We start from the raw sequence: 19,524 nt of genomic DNA, 5'->3' as shown, positions 1-19,524 counted from the left end.
CAGTAATGTGTTAAATAACTGTAGCAGTCCAAGGAAAAGAAACCCAGCATCTTTCCTTAGATAACATATTTTGCCCTTGAAGACATTAAAAGAAAGAAAAAAGAGAGCGGGAGAGAAATTCAAGTCTGGCTTTGCAGTCCAACCCAAACACATCTACCTTTGGTTTCAGCAGAGCTAAAAGATGCTCAGTACATCACAGGGATGGGAGCAAACACTACAGTGCAGATACCACCCCCCAAAAGACACAATTGCAAGTACACATTATCGCTGCTAGGAACTCACAACATTCACTGCGTTCTTCTTCAGGGAACTCTGGATTATCCTTTAGAGCATGAAGATTTTTCAGAAGCTGCCAGACTGCTCACAGGTCCTCACTAGCTTTCCTCTTTCAAATAAAGTAAGATAGAGCTGTAAAAGAAAAGCAAAACAAAGTAAAAAAAGGAAAGCAAGGAATAAAAAACAGGAAAATCCATACAGCTGTTTAGCAAATGAACAATTGATTCCTACATCTCCTTGAAGCAAATGCATTTTTAATGAGCTCCCAGCACGGAGATTCCAGTACAGAGTGAGCATACGTCAAACACTGATCTAGGATAGGAAGAGTCATTCACTCTGCACTTATTACCAACAATCAAAACCCAGTTCAGAGTTGCTGAGGCAGATACATAATTAAAACAGTTCTTGGATACTTCTGTTGCCATAACAAGAGGAAGAAAAAACTACTCGGAGTTGTTGTTTTGAAAAGTGTCTGGAAACAAAGCCCAAGGTGTGCAGAGAGATCCACACAGGAAGATTTTTGTTCTCAATGAACTCCTCTAAGGGGACGCAAACACCTGTCTATTTCTGTGGTTATCTGTAATATTGCAACAGAGGAGTACTGAAACCAAAAATACACACACACATTCCTCAGCAGGAAGTATTTTTCACATCTGAGATTTTTAATATCATGCGGTTCTTTCATACTTATTTTTGACAGAATTTCTTTGTGGACCAACTCTTAATTTTTTTGACCTACTGTACAAGGTATCAGACTATCCTCAGCCTTTTTACTGGGGTCTGGGAAAACTGCTGTGCTACATTTTTATGAGAACCCCACTCAGAATACTTAAAATACAGTGTGTATTTCCACAGGGCCCAAACTGAACATTTTTTCCTTCAGCAAAATTCCCATGGTCTACTTGTGCTTCCTAAATTCTTAGTTTCACTTTGTGCCACAAACCTTTCCTATCTCCTTGACGTAAGGCTCCTCAAACATTTCACACATAATTTCAGGATTCATACACACAAATTTCCATCCTATCAGCACTATGGTGGAATCCATGTCCCTGAACCGAAAACATGTGCAGGACAAAAGTCTACACCTGAGACAGTGCAAGCTCTCTTTACTTTCAGTGGAGGAAACTAGGCAATCTAGAAAATGATTAATTTGACCTATCTTAAGCATCTGCTTTAGGACAGAATGAATCACTCTCTAGAAAGGTCTGCTTCTCTCCCTCCATAAAGTGAGTCTAGACACTGAGCTCAGACTAGATGGCTACAGACGAATGCAGATGAATCTCACCCTATGTGAAGGCAGGAAACAAGTCGGACGGACAAGAGCAGTTCATGGGTGAAGAGCAGAGGGAAGGCAATGCAATGATAGTAGGCAGAGGAAACTACTCAAAAAAGTCTACAGCCCTGAGACAGTCTGTTTTAGTTGAACACTCAAAGCAACAACTCTAAAACCCTCCAAAACCCAAACCAGTATTCACCCAGCTTATCCAGCTTTGGTATAAGACGACTACTGGATTTACTGGCTGAGGCTAAGCCCTCACAGAGCAGCGTCCGTGAACATTACCCATCTCCTCCAGCTGGTTGGGACTCTCCAATGCGCACTGGCAATGATGATCAGCCTCAGTTACATGCGTCTTTGTCCTCTCCCTGACGGATTGTAGCATTACAAGATACCTGCTACAAAAGCCTTTCCAGCTTAAGAAACTCTGAGCTGGAAGTACAGCTCCTGTGTGACACAGGCACTGCAACCTCAAGATCCTTCAGATACCCAGGCCCCATCTAAACTTCCAGGACTTTGGTCAACAGCTTCTCTCCTCTACTAAAATGGGACTCTGCTGCTTATCTGACAGAGAAGCATACCCTCAGACATCATCTCACAAGCTTTTTAGCTTTAGAAAGCAGACCAAAAGGAGAACCACCCCAAACCATATTTAAGTCAACCCTCAACATTTTAACCCAAACCAATTTATTTTCAAGATGTTTATTTCTTTAAATTAGGTGAAACTCAAGATTAAAAAAAAACTCAAAATACTCAAAATATTTTGTTTCTAGATGTTAAAATGAAACATTTTGGTATTTTCAAAATTACCACTTCTGTTTTTTTCCAGTAATTTGGCAATCCAAAAATCTCCTAAAAAATTCCATATTTAATCTTCATGACTTCCTCCAAAAATTCACCCAACACCTCTCTCTTGTCATTCAATACTCAGGGGAACCTGAAAATGCACTCCAAAAGACTACGACAAAATATTTAACATGTCTGCCAAAATTAGATGTCTTCCAGTTATTTTTAGTTAAGAGCAGGGAAGTGTACTCCATGCACACCTTGTCTCCCATACCAGATTTTGCAGCTCCTGCTTGCACAGACTCCTCTGAGCCTCCCTGGAGAGTCAGCTGCGTGTAACACCGGGCCGAGACCCACCACACTCAAAGTCTTTCCGCTAACTTCAACAGGCGGGATTAGGATTTTGATTCTGTTCAAGTTAAACAAGGCTCCGATTGCCTATACCGGGGCTTTGATCACTGAAACAGGAGTAAGCATTGTGTGCTAACTATGCAGTTACCTTGCTATCAGTCTGGAATTTGTCTTGCAGACCCATGCCGGCATGTGGACACGGGAACAAGTCACAAGCAGTGTCTGTGCGATACAGTGCAGTGGTGCTCTGTGGCAGCTATCCTTGTCCATGCGTTCTTATTTCATGGGAAAGATGACATGAAGCAAGGTAGCCTACCCCTCAGGGAAAAAAGGGTGAGAGACCTTGTATTTACTATAGGGTGCCTTTGTACCACGTACACAGCCAGTTATTATGGAGTGGATGATGCGCTGTAAATTCACAAGCTAGTTTAATCTGCTACAACTTGCTCACTTGACCTTACCCTGTAGGCACTTCTTTCTGCGAGGGGCAAGGCACGTCTGCCTGCAAATGTTCCCAGACATTTTTATGCTTAAGATTTAAAGACAGCACAGCACAAACTTCAGGACACACAGGGAGATACCCTGCTTCTTGAAGCACAATCCTCGCCTAAAAAGCAGAGCACTCATTCCCTAATTGGGACGATCTTTTTGCTATGCAGAGCTGACGGACTGTGATGACATGCTCTTCTTGGAACATCCAAAAGTCTCATAACTTGGAGGGACCATCAAGGAAGGCTGGTTTACAGTGCAACTACGTTCTAACCAGGCTTTTTGCAACTGAAGTTTCAACATGATCAATGAATCATTATCACATACATGGTTACCAATCACATCTCGGCTATAAATGGGAAGTGTTACACAAGGAAGCTGTTTTTCATGGTCCCACAGCGTTATGGTTATTCAAATATCACAGCATAGTCCTGCCTTTGAGTGCTAAAAAGGACATTGAGTTGACAGATTAGAAGTGTAATTGAGAGGTGAACAGACCTCAAATCAAAGAACATGGAAGTACTTCTTGGGAGTATTTAGATACTAAAATTGGACCCCAGGGCAATCAACAAATAAGAACCACAGTACAAGTGAGCAACTGCAAACTGGCAAAACTGAAAACCAGAAGTCGGCTCTGTGCAATACCCTGTATTTATTCCAAGAAAAGGTCATGCTCTCCATCTGCTTTGAAAAGCAGGCAGCGAGAGATCACCGTTTTTCCAGTCCTTTCCTGCAGGTTTTTAATTGCCATTCCTTGCTCTCTTGCATCACATAATTTGGTTTTCCTAATTCACAAATCAGCGTAAGCTAATAAAACTGTTTAAGAGACGGCAGCGTTGTTCCCAAGTTGTTTCTTTGTTCGCTATTATCCCACAACTAATCCTTCAACTCAAATAAAACCGTAATTCATTTCCTCCTTTATTCTCCCTCTGCATGAAATAGTTTTAGACAGGTTCAATCCTGCCCCACCGCAAATGGGAAAGGCGAGGTTGTATCTTCCTGGAGAGTATGCTATTTCAGTTACCTAATGTGTGTATCATCTATCGTGTCAAGAAACAACTTCTAAATGGTTTTCAACAGGTTTAGCTGATTTTACACATATAGAAAAGATTCTAATGGAAATGAAAAAAAACCTCACACACCAACCAAGAATTAACTATCTTTCAGATTTCAAGTTAATAAAAGGTCCTCTACACCAGCCATGCCAAACTTTACCCATCTGAAAATCTCCTGACATTTTGTCTAGTGTACAAAGACTGCTCCTGATGGGGCTGAGTCATCTTTACATTAATTGTTCTGCTAGTGTAAAAAAGACTTAAATCACAATTATGCCTACTTTAAGGTTATGGTGAAGGAGTATCACCTTAGCACAAAAGAGGTTTCATTTGCATAAAACAGGCAGGCATCACTCTGATTTCTGTTTAACAACCATTCCTCATCTGAAGCTTGATTCTCCACAGCTTTGTGACATAAACAAGCACTTCCCATGGCTTTGCATGTGGTCCATGGTGTTACACCCACTTTGTGCAGGGTGAATAACTGTATCTGTGTGTAAGGGAAGAGTAAATCAAGTTGTCAGCACTTTGCATATCCTGCGGGTCCTGAACCAGAAAAACAGCATGCAGATCATGGGGCTCAGACAAGGAAGCAATCCACCCTGCTCCGCAACGTGCAGTAGGGGGAAGAAGGTATATGTTACCTTCCCCAGCTCTGTGAACACATCCACGTGCTGCCCCAGCCCTGTGCATCTTTCCTGTGTGAATGGCATTTCCAATGCGAGTACTTACTGGGAAAATGAAGTGCTGCAGGATGGGAACATCTGTCTGCAAACAGCAGACAGACAGGACCAGCACATGGGGCTGAAGGGGTAAGGCTGCAGCTCATACCCTCCAGTGCAGGAGCCACTACTGAAGATGACCAGTGATTCTGCACAACTAACGTTAACTGTTAGTCATCTAGACATCAGTGTCCCAAGATTTAATCTAAAAAAACATTATTCATCATTATTTCATCCACAGCAGCTATTTTTTCCCCGACTTAAGGCTCAGGTAAACTGCCCCTCGTTTTAGCATCAACCTATGCAAGCAGACTGGAAATGGGATTCTCAGCCCTACTCACTGGACATCCATCCTTCCAAACCTGTTACCTGGAAACCATGGAAGCAACTTTGTTCCTAGAGTGGTCCCCGCTGTTCTCGTTACCTATTCCCTAACCCCAACACCTTTGAACAAGCAGTCAGAAAATAGATGGAGGTTCATCACCACAGTGGCTATTGTAAATATGAAAATATGCACGCCAGCTCAAACTCACGCTCTCCATTTACACAATGCCTAATAACAATACAAACACAAATCTGACTAGGACCTCTGAGACATCACCGTTACACAAATAACAGCAATCACAATCATACTTGTTATTTGTACTTCAGTAATACCCAGTTTTTCCAACAAGACTTGAGGTTAAACTGTGCTTAGCCCTGTGCTTCACTTACTGTGCTTAGTTTTTAAGCTCTACGAGATTTTCCCCAAGAAGAGTGCAGCGTAAGGTATTAAAAGAGCAAGTACAGAGGTGGGCAGTGGGTGCAACACACAATGCCATCAGGTGAAAAGAAAACTAACAGGAACATGTCTAGGTTGTTTTGTCTAAGAAGCAACAGTACAGAACTGGAAGAAGAAAAATACCTCACAAATACCTCCTATCAGATGTCAATGATGTATTTTTTAATAAAAATCCATCACCCCATTAACATAAGCACCCCATTTCTCATGGCTATCAAAGCAGGAATAGTGGGAGGGAGGAGGGGGGATTTCAACACTGATTTACATTTCCCTTAGCATGCCAACTTTCTTCATTCTCACACAGAGGTTTTAAGTAAAAACAACTCTATTGCCTGCGTGTTTGTAACACAGTAATTCCTACAGGTCTTCTGAGCTGTAGAGATTGGAAAAAGAATGCAAATGGTCCGTAATAATTCAGGCTCAGAGCCAGTAATGTTGAACAGATATAAGCAATAAAAATAACCACTCTGGATGCTTCTGTTACATGACATAAATATTTCTCTTTTTCTGTTGTGGAAGCTATTATGCAAAAAATGCAGCTCAGCCCTGAGTTGAGACAATGAGCCTCCTGCGTGTTTGAAGAACTGCAGCACCCTTGTAACTTGTCACAGATGAGAACAGGCTCAAGGGCTAGGCCTTCATTAAATGTACAGACATCTCACAGACGATGGCCACAGCTCTCCTGCAAACAGACGGTGTTGAAGGAGGAATCCAAACGTGAGTCCCAAAGCGTAGCAGCACCAAAACAAACAGCCAAGGTTCTGTTTATTTGCAATATTTTAACAAGACAAAGATAAACCACCTGAAGAAGATAGCTCTGTGGGTTGTAGCATTAACAAATACCAGCAGAAAGGCTTGACCGTTGGTGGCAGCAGTAATCCAGGCGGATGCCCGCCATACCAATTCCCTGGTGCAGGTAAGATTTGAGCTGGGGCCATGACCTCACTGGGTTCAGCTCCAGGTTCCTGCAGCTCTTTGTCTGCCTACTTACACAAAGCTTTCAGAGAACAGCTTTCCTGTAGCCTCTACCTGTGCAGCAGGTTGGGTTGAGGAGGACCCGAGTAACACAAGAGCCGCCAGGCCAGGGACACACACATGAGCACAGGCACAAACAGTGCCACACCACGTGAGCCTTGCCTCCTTAGGAAACCAGCCCAGAACCCATCCTTAACCTTCTCCCCGCTTCCAGCACAGCCACGTCTTCTGTGCTGCTGATGCAACGTGAAACACAGTGCTGGAAAACAAAGGCACTATTGACTAACTTTTTTTGCAGGATTAAGATGACTATGCTAGCTTACAACAGAGATTTCAATGATTTCAACACTGAGCGCTAAGTAACAGGAACACGGCTTGGCAATAAATCCAGAGATTACCTGTTGAAACATTAATGGCAAATACCTTTTGATGTGGGCTGCTTTATGTGGTGCAAAAGCCAGCACTGTAATTATGCATTTCCTTTCTATGAATCTAGTATTTAGAAGTAAAGTATTACTTAGGAGGGGGCGCGCATGCGCCTCTGTGTGTATGTGCATGAGCGTGCATGTGTGTGTATGTGTGTTACAGGAAATACTCTACAGCTGAGCTTGCGATTTACCAGCGTAGCTGCACGTAGTAAATCTGCAACAGGGGACCTCAGCCGTTTCATTCATCATGCACCAAGCAGAGGGCTAAAACAATTGCCACACTTAAGACAAACGCCAGCGTGAGTCATACCAGCTGGAGTGCAAACATGTTTGCTGTTGGGTGAGTCAGAATATCACATCCTGAATTCACAAACCTTCCTATAAATAATAATTTCCGAAATTTTTGCATTTAATACAATCCAATTTTAAGTGTGATGCTGAATCTATAAAGGCTTTCCTGACTATGAAGAAAATATTTTTCGCCTCTTCCCTTTTGTTCTTGATTACATGTACCTACCTATAGTAGTAGGCTGTCTACAGTGACTGAAGTGGTAATTGCATCGATTCATACTTAGCAAAACCCAAACATGGCTCAAAATGTGTGACAAATGAGATAAAAAAAGAAGAAAATAAAGGAGAAAACTAAACCCAAGTCACAGAACCTTTTGCTTCCTGTATACGCTTTCTCTATCAGCACTTCTTTGATGCTCTAATTCTGACATGCTTTAGCACGTTCAGCATTCAGAGAAAAGGAACATCACATTGGCATGGGACACAGACCAGCTGAGAAAAGGGGCGAGAAATGCCGGAGAAGTGGCGAGAGAGGCCATGGCAGCATGCTGCACGTGGGCAGGGAGGGACCGGGCCTGCCAGAGTGCTCGATAGTGTATGTACACACAGCAAAAGCACGGTCCCCGCTTCAAGGAGCGCCCAACCTCAATACAGTATACAGCAATCATTCTTCCCCGAGAATAAGAACATACCTGGTAACAAAACTAATGCACTGTAATAATAGGTAATGATTATCCATGACTGCCTTTAATTCAGGAAACAATCTGAATCAGAAGTCATGCAAGTGCCTTTTGAAATAGGGCTGAACTTAAGGATATGACCAAATTTGTTCAGGAGAGTGCTGATAAAGATGTGTGATGCCTCTGTGAGCAAGGAAAAAAACCTTGTGATTTTGTGTAAGGTTGGGGGGGGGGGGGCGTTTCTAACTTGATTTTTGATGAGAATTTAGTCTCATGTTACACGAAAGGGAATTCATACACATACAAATCTCCTTATATCAAATCAAGACAGTCTTGCTTTCTCCTAATTGTTTTGTGGAATAACCACTCAGAAGTTCATTTCTGTTACCTTTCTCAGGCAAAATAAAAGGCCTTTTAGAAAAATTTTATTGCTAAAACAATGAAATTCTCCTGGGAACGACTTCGTTATGGAAATGAAGTGACAGCTTCTTTTATCTAGCCAAGCAGCAAGTCTGCATTTATAAAAGGCATTCTGTGCACGAAGTGCAGTGAGTGGGAGGACATGAAAATGCTATTTTTAATCCAGATTTCGGCGTTCCTCCCATACAGATCTCCTGGAATAATAACAGCAACAACAATAATGATAATTAATAATGCCAAAAAAGGAGTATCATCTCAAAGGTGAGTGGCATGCAAGAAAGGAAATTGTAGTTAAGGACTTCTAAGATTTAGGGACAAAAGTAAGGTTCTTTCAAATAAAGTGGCATTGCGCCATGAATGTCACAGAACTTGAGATTTACCCCCTAAATTTTATACTGTAATTTTTAAAAAAAGGCAATAAATTTTCATTATGTACAACATATGCTGCATCTCTACTATTTGTTTTCTTGCAGCAATTGATATTTTCAGAAACACCACTAAACGGGAACTTAACTGTGGAGTTGATGCTGTCACTATGTTTGGGTAAGTGACCATGACAGCTTTTAGACCTGGGGAAGAAAGCAAACCTTGAGAAAATCCAGGGCCAAGCGATGTTTTCAAATGCAATGAGAACAAGGGTAGGACGCAGACTGTGGCCCAAAGCTTAAAAAAAGACACTGGAAAGATCCTTCTCTGCTTCGCTGACCTTTGGACCTGTTCGTCAGGACACTGTCACAGAGCAAAGACAGTGAATTAATGCATACAGAGAAAGCGTGGGCCAAATCCTTCCTCCCTACCAGGAATACACCAGCTCCAGTGAGCCTGATGTATAATTATCCTAGGGCAGAAGTTAGCCCTGATTATCGAAAGATTGTTATTCAGTCGTGCTATCATCTACCAGTGGTAATTAGGACAAGCCTTTGCATTTCACACCTAATAAAAATTAACAAGAATGAGCAGGCAGTAACAAAACGCATGGGAGGCACATGCACACTGAGGTACAACGTGAAACCTGCTGGTGTGATCACACTTGGAGTAACCCCACCACTGGAAAGCCCCCATTTCACACAAAATTAGAGCAAGCTGGAGAAATCACACACACTGTCTCTCCCTCTCTTACACTCGGCAGCTCTAACACAGAAACACGTCAGAGTCTGGCACTGACTTATGCTTCAAACTCAGGCGCACCCCCCAATACGCGCGCCCGCAGACACACATACCCTGCACACTCCCTTTCTGGTGCTGCTGCCACGGGGTACCAACCCTGTCCAAGTGATTTTCCTCCAGGTTTTTAGTCCACTTTGTTGGCAATGCAAAACCCTCATCAACAGTAGCATGAAACGTGCAGGAACCAGCACCCTGGGCATGTTACTCCCCCCCAGTGAAAAATCAGCCATGTAACTACTCAGCTATGATCTGTTTCCGAAAGCTATCATTTAAGGACCATTCAGGGCACGCTTGGAGGCATTTCCACTCTCTCACCCTCCTACAAGATGAATTTTCATGCCATTAACCTTTATTTGCCTTTTATACAGTAAAATTTAAGTCTATTAAAATATAGAGTTCCAATTTGATATTTTGAGCACCTCCATCTGCTTCATGGGAAACGTACGGTGGTAACAGAGAAAAAAAAACAACATAGGACTGGAATAAGTTAGCCCCGTTTTCTTTTTTTGTCCATTGCTTGCTGCCAAACACACTTGCTGCTGGTCACTTGCCTAGCTCGCTGCCAGCGAATACTCAGCTGGGCACGTCACCAATGTTTAACCCTCAATAAAATTAAATCACAATAATACTTAGCACTCATTTAGGGTTTTACATATTACAAACACTGTAAAAAAAGAAGAATTTAACTGCACGCTCCATAACACTCCTGCAAGGTAAGTTGAGCATTATTATTCATATCTTATGGAAAGGGCAATTTCACTGGAGAAGGGATAATTGACCTGCCCAAAGCTATGCAATACAGGTGCTCCTGTTTCCTGGTTCTCTCCTTATTCCAACTGACAAGTTTTGGCCTTTCCTGAAATTTAGAGAGAGTCCTGCCTTCATTTCTGCCTCTTTCTGCTGCTGAAGGAAAGGAGGGAGCAGGTCTCTGTATCCCGGGGTACAGGTTGCATGTGGCTGGTGTGAGAATGGTCCCTGGTTGCATCGGCTTGCAGTGGGACCAGAATCGACTGGAGCCACGGTGCTCCCGTTTCTACCTCCCTGCGGCAAGTGGGGATTAGCTGCAGAGAAGAATTTCGTCTGCGGGAACATTACAAGCCCTTTTCACAAAAGGCAACCAAGTTTTAGTCTCTGCAGATGCCTTCTGGTACCTCAGGGAAGACAGCAGAGGACTCAGCAGTGTACATATACCACACACCTCTCCCCATACTCCCCCTCCTTTCCCCTCAACCGCAAAAAAGGGTAAGACTGAGCAAATAAAGGGTTTATCCAGGATAAACAGCAGCAGGGCAAGAGCAGTGCCCATTGCCTGCTGTTGCAGGCTGCAGCCACCCCTACCAACCATCACGTGGCAGAAAAGGCCACACTGGGCTTGCCTGCAGCCACCGCTGCTGCTGGTGTGTCAGATGGACCTGAATTTTTTAACCACCTCTTTGAGTGAAAACCCTCATGTCACAGGCTGGACAACAGTTTAATGTAGTCAGAGATCCTGTTACAACACCAGCTGTTCATCCTGCACCGCTGCCAATAGCCACAGTGTAGGTGGGACCCAACCACGCTTACTACATCAGAAATCACAGTTTTTCTACCTGTAAAAGATCTGTACCTTTATGTGCAGTGACATGATTAAAGCAGAAACCTTACCTGCTAGCAGTGTGGATGTAATTATCCCAGTTAAAAACAGGGCTTTTACTGGCAAAGCTCATCCCAGTTCAGAAACCAAGTAAGCCCTACCTTTGATCGAAGCAGTTAGACTGGAAAAGCACTCGAATGCATTGATCAGCTCCCAAGCTAAGACAAGGCTTAAGTAGAGGGGTTTATCTCACCTAACCTCTCACTTCTAACCACATTTGGTTGGGTCAGGACCAACTTAATGTAACCAGATCCTCAACCCTAGTTGCAGATTTTGATTGCCCTGAAGAGCTAGCTCAAGCCAAAGCCTCTTTAGGTATCCCACCGAAGAGCGCCATCACCCCTGCAGATGAGCAGATCAGCTCCACAGTTTAAGTGGATTAGCTGTGCTGAACAACTCTGTTACATCCAGTTCTCATGTCGGCAGCACTCGAGCTTCAATCAGCAATGATCTTATATTCAGCTGCTCTGGGAGGTTTTACTGCAGAGGATAGAGCTGGGTTAAGGACAAACCTGAGCCGTCCCCAGGCCCTGGAGGAAAAAATGGGCTTGCAGCTCAGGCTCGGTGGGCATCCCAAGGGGCTCAGTGAGCCAGAAGTGTCTGCAAAGACTGCCCCCTCCCGCACCCTCTCTGGCACCAGGGTTTGGGGTTGACTTTCCACTACAGCGTGCAGCTGGGATGAAAAATATCAGCCTGACACACCACACACCACCTTGTCATGACTTCTTATACAAAATCCTCAGCAGCGGCACACAGCAGAGCGGTGCTTAAACCGACACAGTAACAGGATGCCCTCCTGATCCCACCTACCCTAGCCACCTATCTTAGTCTGGGAGGAATAGCCTCTGCCACGTCTTAGCAGCTACAAAACTCGGTTCCAGCGAACTTCTCGCAGAAAGCAAGGAATCTCAATTTCCCAGGTACACCATATCTTTCTCTCAGCCACTCCTCCCAAAGGCAGCAGGCAGAAGTGTCACATAACATAACATAATCAGTGTGAAGTTGTAACAGTGTGGGAGAACGTGGCAATTCATGGAAAATGTCATCGACCAAAAGGCAATTAGCAGCGAGTCTAAATGCAGAAGCAGAAGGGAGTGGTTTCCTAACAAAACAAGCCTTGTTAAAAAAATAAAAGGGGGGAAAAAAAAAAAAACCCAAACCACCCTAAAACTTGCTTTCCTGAAAAAAGCAGCATTCTCAGGAGACTGAAAGCATGTGAAAAAAAAATACCTCTGTGAAGCTTTCTGTAAAGATTGTTCTTTACAGACAGATTTGGCAGCCCTTTCTGCTCTGTCTCCTAATGCTATTGAGTATAACTGTGTTAAGTCAATAAGCAAAGCCACTCAAAGGGGTTTTTTTGAGGTTTTCTAGGCCAAGAGAGGAAGCAGTGCGATAGGAAAGTTTTCAGAAGTGGGAGCTGTGCCTGCCTTGCTTCTAATTGTAGTGAAACTGTCAACCTCTGCGTTGTGTTTCAAGACTTTACACTTCAAAATCATTCCCTCTGTGCTTTGAATTGCTATACTTTTAAGCTAACTACTTCTAAAAGTGCTGTTTAAAAATGACATCTTCACCACATTTAACATTGAGAATAAATCTAAATTTATTGGGTCCCTGCAAAAGTGCAGATTTTTTTTATCATACTTGACAGCCAATCTCTTGGAAACTATTTGTGCAGAAATTTAAATTCCTTCATATCAAGACATTTAAGAGAAAATGTGTTTTTCGTTATAAACTAAAAATAATGATGTTCTTTTTACCTTAGATTAAAAAAACCCCAACATTCAGCAGCAAACAACACTGAAACCAATTAGTAATCTTACAACCTAAAATCCTACCTACATGCAGGCATGTATTAACCGTCTTTCAGAATGAGCTCCAAACACACTTGGCTAAAAAAACTGAACTAGGCTGACTTGCTTCCTCCCTTGTAAACTGCCAAAAAAGAAAGCGGGTCCACGTACGACGGTGAGAATTACAGGCACTCACTGTCCGTGGAAAGATGTTCTCTGCCTCTGAGCACTAAACTCAGGGAATCACCCCATCAATGTCAGAATGGTAAATTCACAGATAAGCCAATGTGGTAAATTTCTCTTCAGTGCCCAGATCCAATCAAGTAATGAGACAGACACCTGCCAAACTGCAGGGAGCTGAAGGAGCCCAGCGCTTTCCAAGTGCCCCTGCATACATTTGAATTTCAGGGTAATTAGGAGGCCATGCTCCTTTCATTCTGTCATGAAACAAAGAATATTTACATTGCTTTGGCTTTAATGATTTCAAAATATGGAAGATCATTTCAGGAGAGTGAAGACAGTTAGGTTCAGTAAGGCTCCAGTATATTTACACTTTGTTGCCCAATGTGGTAAAACCAATTCAGGGTAAATGTTTACTGCTAAGTATTTGGGGAGATGGAGAACAGGCATGTAAGCAGCTCAGAGCGTGCAGGCTCAGAGTCAGCTCAGCCAGGAGCTATCTTCTAGTTAGTGTGACAGCATCCAGCACAAGGAAGCCCCAAGACAGACTCCAGTTCCCGAGTAATACTTTCACCAAACAGAAAATTATACTGTACCTTGTGGGGCTGAACAACTTTGAAGTATTATCTTGAGGTCTGCCAAAGTTCGAGGTGTTCCAGATGCCAGGTTTCGATTTAAGCTAATCTATTTTTCATATCCTTCTCCCGGACTCTCATCTCTCTGGTTTAAAGGAGGACAGCACAGTACTTAACCCTGGGAAAAAAGCTCCTACCATTGCTCACGAGTGACTCCCCCTCATAGCATTTGGAGATTGCATTAACCACTTTGCAAGGAAGTCCCACCCCACTCTTCGCTCACCGCACGATGGACGCTTGGCTGGGCCAAGCTGAGGTGCTACAAACAAGCTCCCATGTTGGCACTGGTTATTTCTGCACTTGGGAAGCAGGGATACATGGCTTTCCCTCTGCACTCCTCTCATCACCATTTCTCCACGCATGGATACGATTCCTCCCCATCTCTTCCCAGTCCAACAAAAAAAAAAGCCTTAACCAGACAGGAGCGATGTTGGCAAAGTGCCTTCTACTCCAAACTCCAGCACCAGCTTGGGCAAGAAGTGAGGAAATGCAGTCACGTCACATGGGAAACAGCTGAGCTATCACCAACAACAGCCAGCAACCCTTTTGACTAACCAGAAAGTGCCCAACCCAGTTCTAGTTTCCAATCGGAAAGGCTGCCCTCCACTCCCCCTGCAGTCTCCAGCAGAGCTGGATCACCTTCTCAAATATCCCTTGTCCGCCACAGCAGTCCAGCAAACATTACCATCTAATCATTCCCACAGTACACAAATCCCTTCCTGGCTTGGCGCAAGGCGAGTACAAAGTTTTTGCTAATCTTGCATTTATTTTAATCCATTCCCCCCCCCCCCCCCCCGCCTCCTTCCCATGTCGTGTGAATCATCCCTGTTTCCCAGCATCAAAGAGTTAATGGAAGAAAGAACCACCCTAGCATGTGCTTCACGCAACGGTAAGTGGACTGGCCAGCTACCAAAGCAGATTGTTAAAGACTGCACTGAGCTCCTGATTTTTTTCCCCTCGACTGCAATAAACGTAAGAATTTAATGTGGACATAAACGTAAACCTAGACCACATCTGCTGATAAAGCAAAGTCTTTGTACTTGCACAACTGCGGTTAACTGTACACAAAATACTTAAATTTCATGAATTCTCCTACATTCAAAAGCTGACCTGCAGTCTGCCCAAGGCAGCCAATGTGAACTGCACGCTCAGCAGAATTGCACATTAAAGACAGAGGGGAAACAGATTTATGCTATAATACAAAATCAGACTGCTAGGAAAGTGAATCATTTGTGCAACTGTTAAATGCTCAGAGTATTTTGGGCACATTTCACCACACCAGATTAAAACACGTCTATTGTGGTTCTCATCTGAAAGGCAGCGCTAGGTAACAGGTTCATGTTACTTGCCCCTTTCATCACAGGCACAAGCAAAATCAGTGCCTTCAGGACTCCGTCATACTCCACTATCAAACTTTTCTCTTGAATTAATTGAGGCTACTCTGCTATTTGAAGATTTTTAAATTCCTGCAATTGCATTAATAGCTTGGAGGAGAGTGTATGTCTGTATGCACATCATTTCTTCCCAAAATCTCTTGGGAAACTTCAGCTGTAGATCTTGGCCATCAGCATTCACGCTTCTTCTCAGAAGATAACTGAATTCTGATATAGTATTCTAATTTTAACTTGTTTCTTGGCAAGATACTCCCTCCTTACGTGCATACATGTCAGACATGGATTGTGTTTTAGCACAGTTCCCTTGGTTAATTATTATGAAATCGTTTGAAGGTTTCTCCATCACAAATCAGGTATAAGCAGCTACGACCTACCTAACAGGACTCCATCTCTAGGCAGTTTCATTTTGAATGGCATAAATGACCTTGGGCCAGCTTATTTCCATGTTGGTTCATGCTCTGCTGTGCTGTGATCTCCCCTGAGGAAGACAACTCAGGGACTCACTTGTCCCAAACCCACTCACCTCCTGTTCTAGATTCCTTCGTATTTCAAGTCTACCATAACTGACCTATAGGCATGAAATCCACCCTGGGATGTGACTAGCGACCCTTTCTACAGTCTGTATTATCATTATTATTTACATGACTATTATTAACATTATTAACAACAGCAAAATATTTTAATTTACAGTGCTAGCAAATTCAATTTTCACATCCATAATCAACAGAATTATACATACAAATAGACATTTACTCTTACATGCTGGGCTTGGAGACACAAAAAGAGGAAGTGTATTTCATAGTTGGCCCCATGGCATCTATACCTAATACTGCAGCCTCAAATTAAGCAGAAGTCTGTGGTAACCCAGTCTATTTTCAGTTATCCAGTACTCTCCTAGTTCATGACTAGTTTAATTAAAAAAAAAAAAAGAAAAAAGCTTATGATAAAAATTCATACCCAGATTTCAAAGACCTAAACGTGTTGCAAGGTGCACAGTAGATCATGCATGAAATACTCTGAGCATAAGTATCAATCAAGAATTTTGAGTGCTTCCGCTCAGGGGTGCTTAAATTTGTGATTCATGTGGAGGGCCATCTCTAACGGGGGGGGGGGGGGGGGGGGGGGGGGGAAGACTCTCTGAAGCAAAAATGTATTAAAGTTGGATCTTTGGGTTGAGAAGTGCAGTGATTTTGCACAGGAATTGCACACACCCCATCTACTGGCTTTTCAGAAGACTGAGAATTGGAACAGCAGTAAGGCGAGTTTACCTTTCACTGAAGTTATTTACTGACCAATGCCTGTGAGCTTAGTGCTTGATGGAGATACAGGAGACAACCACCTATCCCAGGTGAGCCACAAAGCAAGCCAGAACTTGTAAACCTGTTCAGAGCCTACAATGGTAAAAACGCAGGTCATAGGCTAAAAAAAAGTCACCCAAATCATCACAACATCTTGCACGTTACAACAGAAAAGTAACAGAGGAGTCGGAGAAAAAATATCCCAGCTGACAAAGGCCTTGGTCATGCTGCGTGCCTGCTGTGGGGCCTGCCTTGCTGCCCTTAGAGCAGACATACGGGTTAACGTCCAGCAGAACCGATAAAGGCAGCAGACATGCACCCACAGCAGAGACTTCGGTCAGTACTGCTGTTGTGCCACCACTGTGGCACTCGGGGAGCAGAACCACTGTAATTTTTAATTCAAGAAGCTTGCACGCCACTTTATTAGAAGAATTCACAACAGACCTCAGTCACCGAGTCAAAAAAGGGAACCTGAGTTATGCTGTGGCAATCAGGATGTTTAACCATGGCAAATCAAAGAATCTGCTCAGCTCTTCTGAAAGCTACCCAAAGCCAGTGCAATCTCCCACTCCTCAGTTGTCTGCAACACTTTAATAGCAAATGGCAAAAGTACTGAGATTAAATCCAGTGCTAACAGCAGCTGGGAACACCATTAGTTTTGCCATTAGAGTGCCAAACTGTGACACTTTTTTTCCTGACAGATTAGTAAAGTTAACATACCCACATTGCAATGCCAAGGGTATCAGCCAGAGTTTGCCTGTTCATTTCTAACTCCATAGTTGCAGGCAGGGGCTCACAGAACTGGCCAGCAACAACTGCGATGTGGATCTGTAGTCTGAGAAGACTAAATACATTTAAATCTGTCAATACATTCTTTATCTTAATGTGAAACTTTCATAGGCACTTAGGCTATTACTCACAGTTGTACTGAAATACATGGTGGTCCATGATGTGGATTAGGGGGAGTCTCAACCCCTTTTCACTTGTGACCTACCCTGAAGTTTCTTTCGGAAGCACTTGGTATTAATACGCCAGTGCTTTGTCACACAGATGCATAATAGCATAAAAGCTGAAATCACAGAAATTTTATTTGCATATAGGGTCAAAGCTGTTTTGGAAACAGACTTTTCAGTTATCTATGGTGTTTGGAGGAATTCACTGTTGCAGAAAGAAAATATTTTTCCTTCATCACGGACCAAAGTCTGCTCTCGCATCCAGTGCAACTTCAGCAGAGTGGCCTGGGGTGAAACCGAGTGTGATGTAATGTATTAAATGTCCGATTTTCAAATAACAGATCAAATTTCTTTTTAAAATACTGTCTTTACACAAAGCATTTAAAACCAACTGTTTGATAAGAGGCTACTGTTGCTGTTGACCCCTTGTTTCCATTTTCTGTGCCAAAGTTGTGAAGGTATAGTACGGTTTTAGGCTGCACACCAGCCAAGAAGAGCACAGTGATGTGAAACTGGTATTTGTGTTCTGTCAGTACTGGCAAAGGTGTGTCTGCACAAAGCTGTGATAACTGTCAGCACCTCAAAGCAATTTAGGTCTTCGCTTGTCTGTGCGCCAGGCAATCTTAAGAGCTGCAGATCTCTCGCTTTTAAGCGCTAATGTCTCAATAACTTCAGCTATATAAGCTCCCCAAATTAAAATAGCATATTCATCAATTTCTAGGAATACACCACAGTTTGGATGACACATTATTCCAGTGCTCAGTTTCTTCCGGACACAAAGGCATCCTAGAGGTCTTAAAACTCAGACCTTCTTCAGCTCCAACTGGAGCTCGACCAAGTGTCCAGTGCTGGCACCAGATCCACTGCATTTCAGAAACTAATCCAATAGCTGGGGAGGTGTTTTTAGGAACCCTTTGCAGAAGGCACCTCTGCCAACAAGGTTCAACGAGGTTTCTGCTGGTGACTTAAGAAGACATATTGAATGTCAACTGGTATGTTTATCTTCTTTAAACACTGAACTTCCTTTCAAACAACATCTAATAGGGCAGATTACTGGTTCACTACTAATGGAAACTGATCAAAAGACACTAGATTATTTGGCTGGCTTACCTTAAAACCTTTTCCTGCTTTAGTTTCCCCGCAAAATATATCAAAAGAGTATTCCTATCAATGGAGAGCCTATGAACTAAGCATTTAAGGAGATGGGGAAAACTACATTTAAAACTGGGTTGCGGATAAAAATGCCAGAAAAACCCCAGACCAACTTAAGGACCAGTCCCACAGATTTTCACAAGAGCTACTTCGGAAAATGAAACTTAGGGGCCCATGCTATATAAGGATATTTGAAAATGCTATTCCTTATCTACAAAAGGCAGTTTCTTCTCAGTTGCCATCACGGTTCATTTGGCTAGGGACAAAAGTGGCTGGCAAACTAGTGTAAAAAAGGAACAAGTAAATACTGGCATTTTAAGCACTGTCTCTAAGCTAAGATAAACAGCAATGGTCAAACAACAACCAGCCAGCTCTCTCTCCATGCCTACCTGAAGGGATAATGGCTGGGAACCACCTGGATCAAGGCTGTCAATCCATTTAAATGCAGAAATGCTTTCATGATTTCAAGGCAGAACAAATATTTCTTTTTGTCTGTACACTTTTTAGAAAACATGAACAGTAACTACAGAGCAGAACATAAATGCCTATTAACAAAACCAACAACAATTACTGCTATGTCTAAGAATCAACAAAAAAACCACATACCAGTGTATTGCAAAGGCATTCGCTCACAAAGCAAACTCACTCCACGCAAGCCCAAGCACAGAAACCCGATAGTATCTCATGATTTATGTTCTCTCAGCAGGTTGTACTGGGTCCTCCAGATTCCGGGCTTGCCTTTGAAAGCAATTAAGTTTCTAGCACTTCTGGGAGCAACAAAAGCTCTCACTA

General features: G+C 42.9%; 1 protein-coding gene across 8 annotated transcripts in view; it reads right to left on the bottom strand.

Annotated features, from left to right (window-relative positions):
- Positions 1 to 19,524, bottom strand: part of ATXN1 (ataxin 1) — a 253,466-nt gene that overhangs the window by 92,032 nt on the left and 141,910 nt on the right. For 7 of the 8 annotated variants that reach the window (XM_076330580.1, XM_076330581.1, XM_076330583.1 and 4 more), the window contains one exon: positions 283 to 408. The exons of the other annotated variant lie outside the window; for it this stretch is intronic. The gene's annotated coding sequence lies outside the window, so the exon portion shown is untranslated. The remainder of the gene's footprint in view (positions 1 to 282; positions 409 to 19,524) is intronic. 8 annotated transcript variants of the gene reach the window in all.

This window comes from Aptenodytes patagonicus, chromosome 2 (assembly GCF_965638725.1).
Source record: "Aptenodytes patagonicus chromosome 2, bAptPat1.pri.cur, whole genome shotgun sequence".
In the NCBI taxonomy this organism is placed as follows: domain Eukaryota; kingdom Metazoa; phylum Chordata; class Aves; order Sphenisciformes; family Spheniscidae; genus Aptenodytes; species Aptenodytes patagonicus.
Note: the sequence above shows the minus strand (reverse complement) of the source record. Positions and strands in the feature narration are given on the sequence as shown.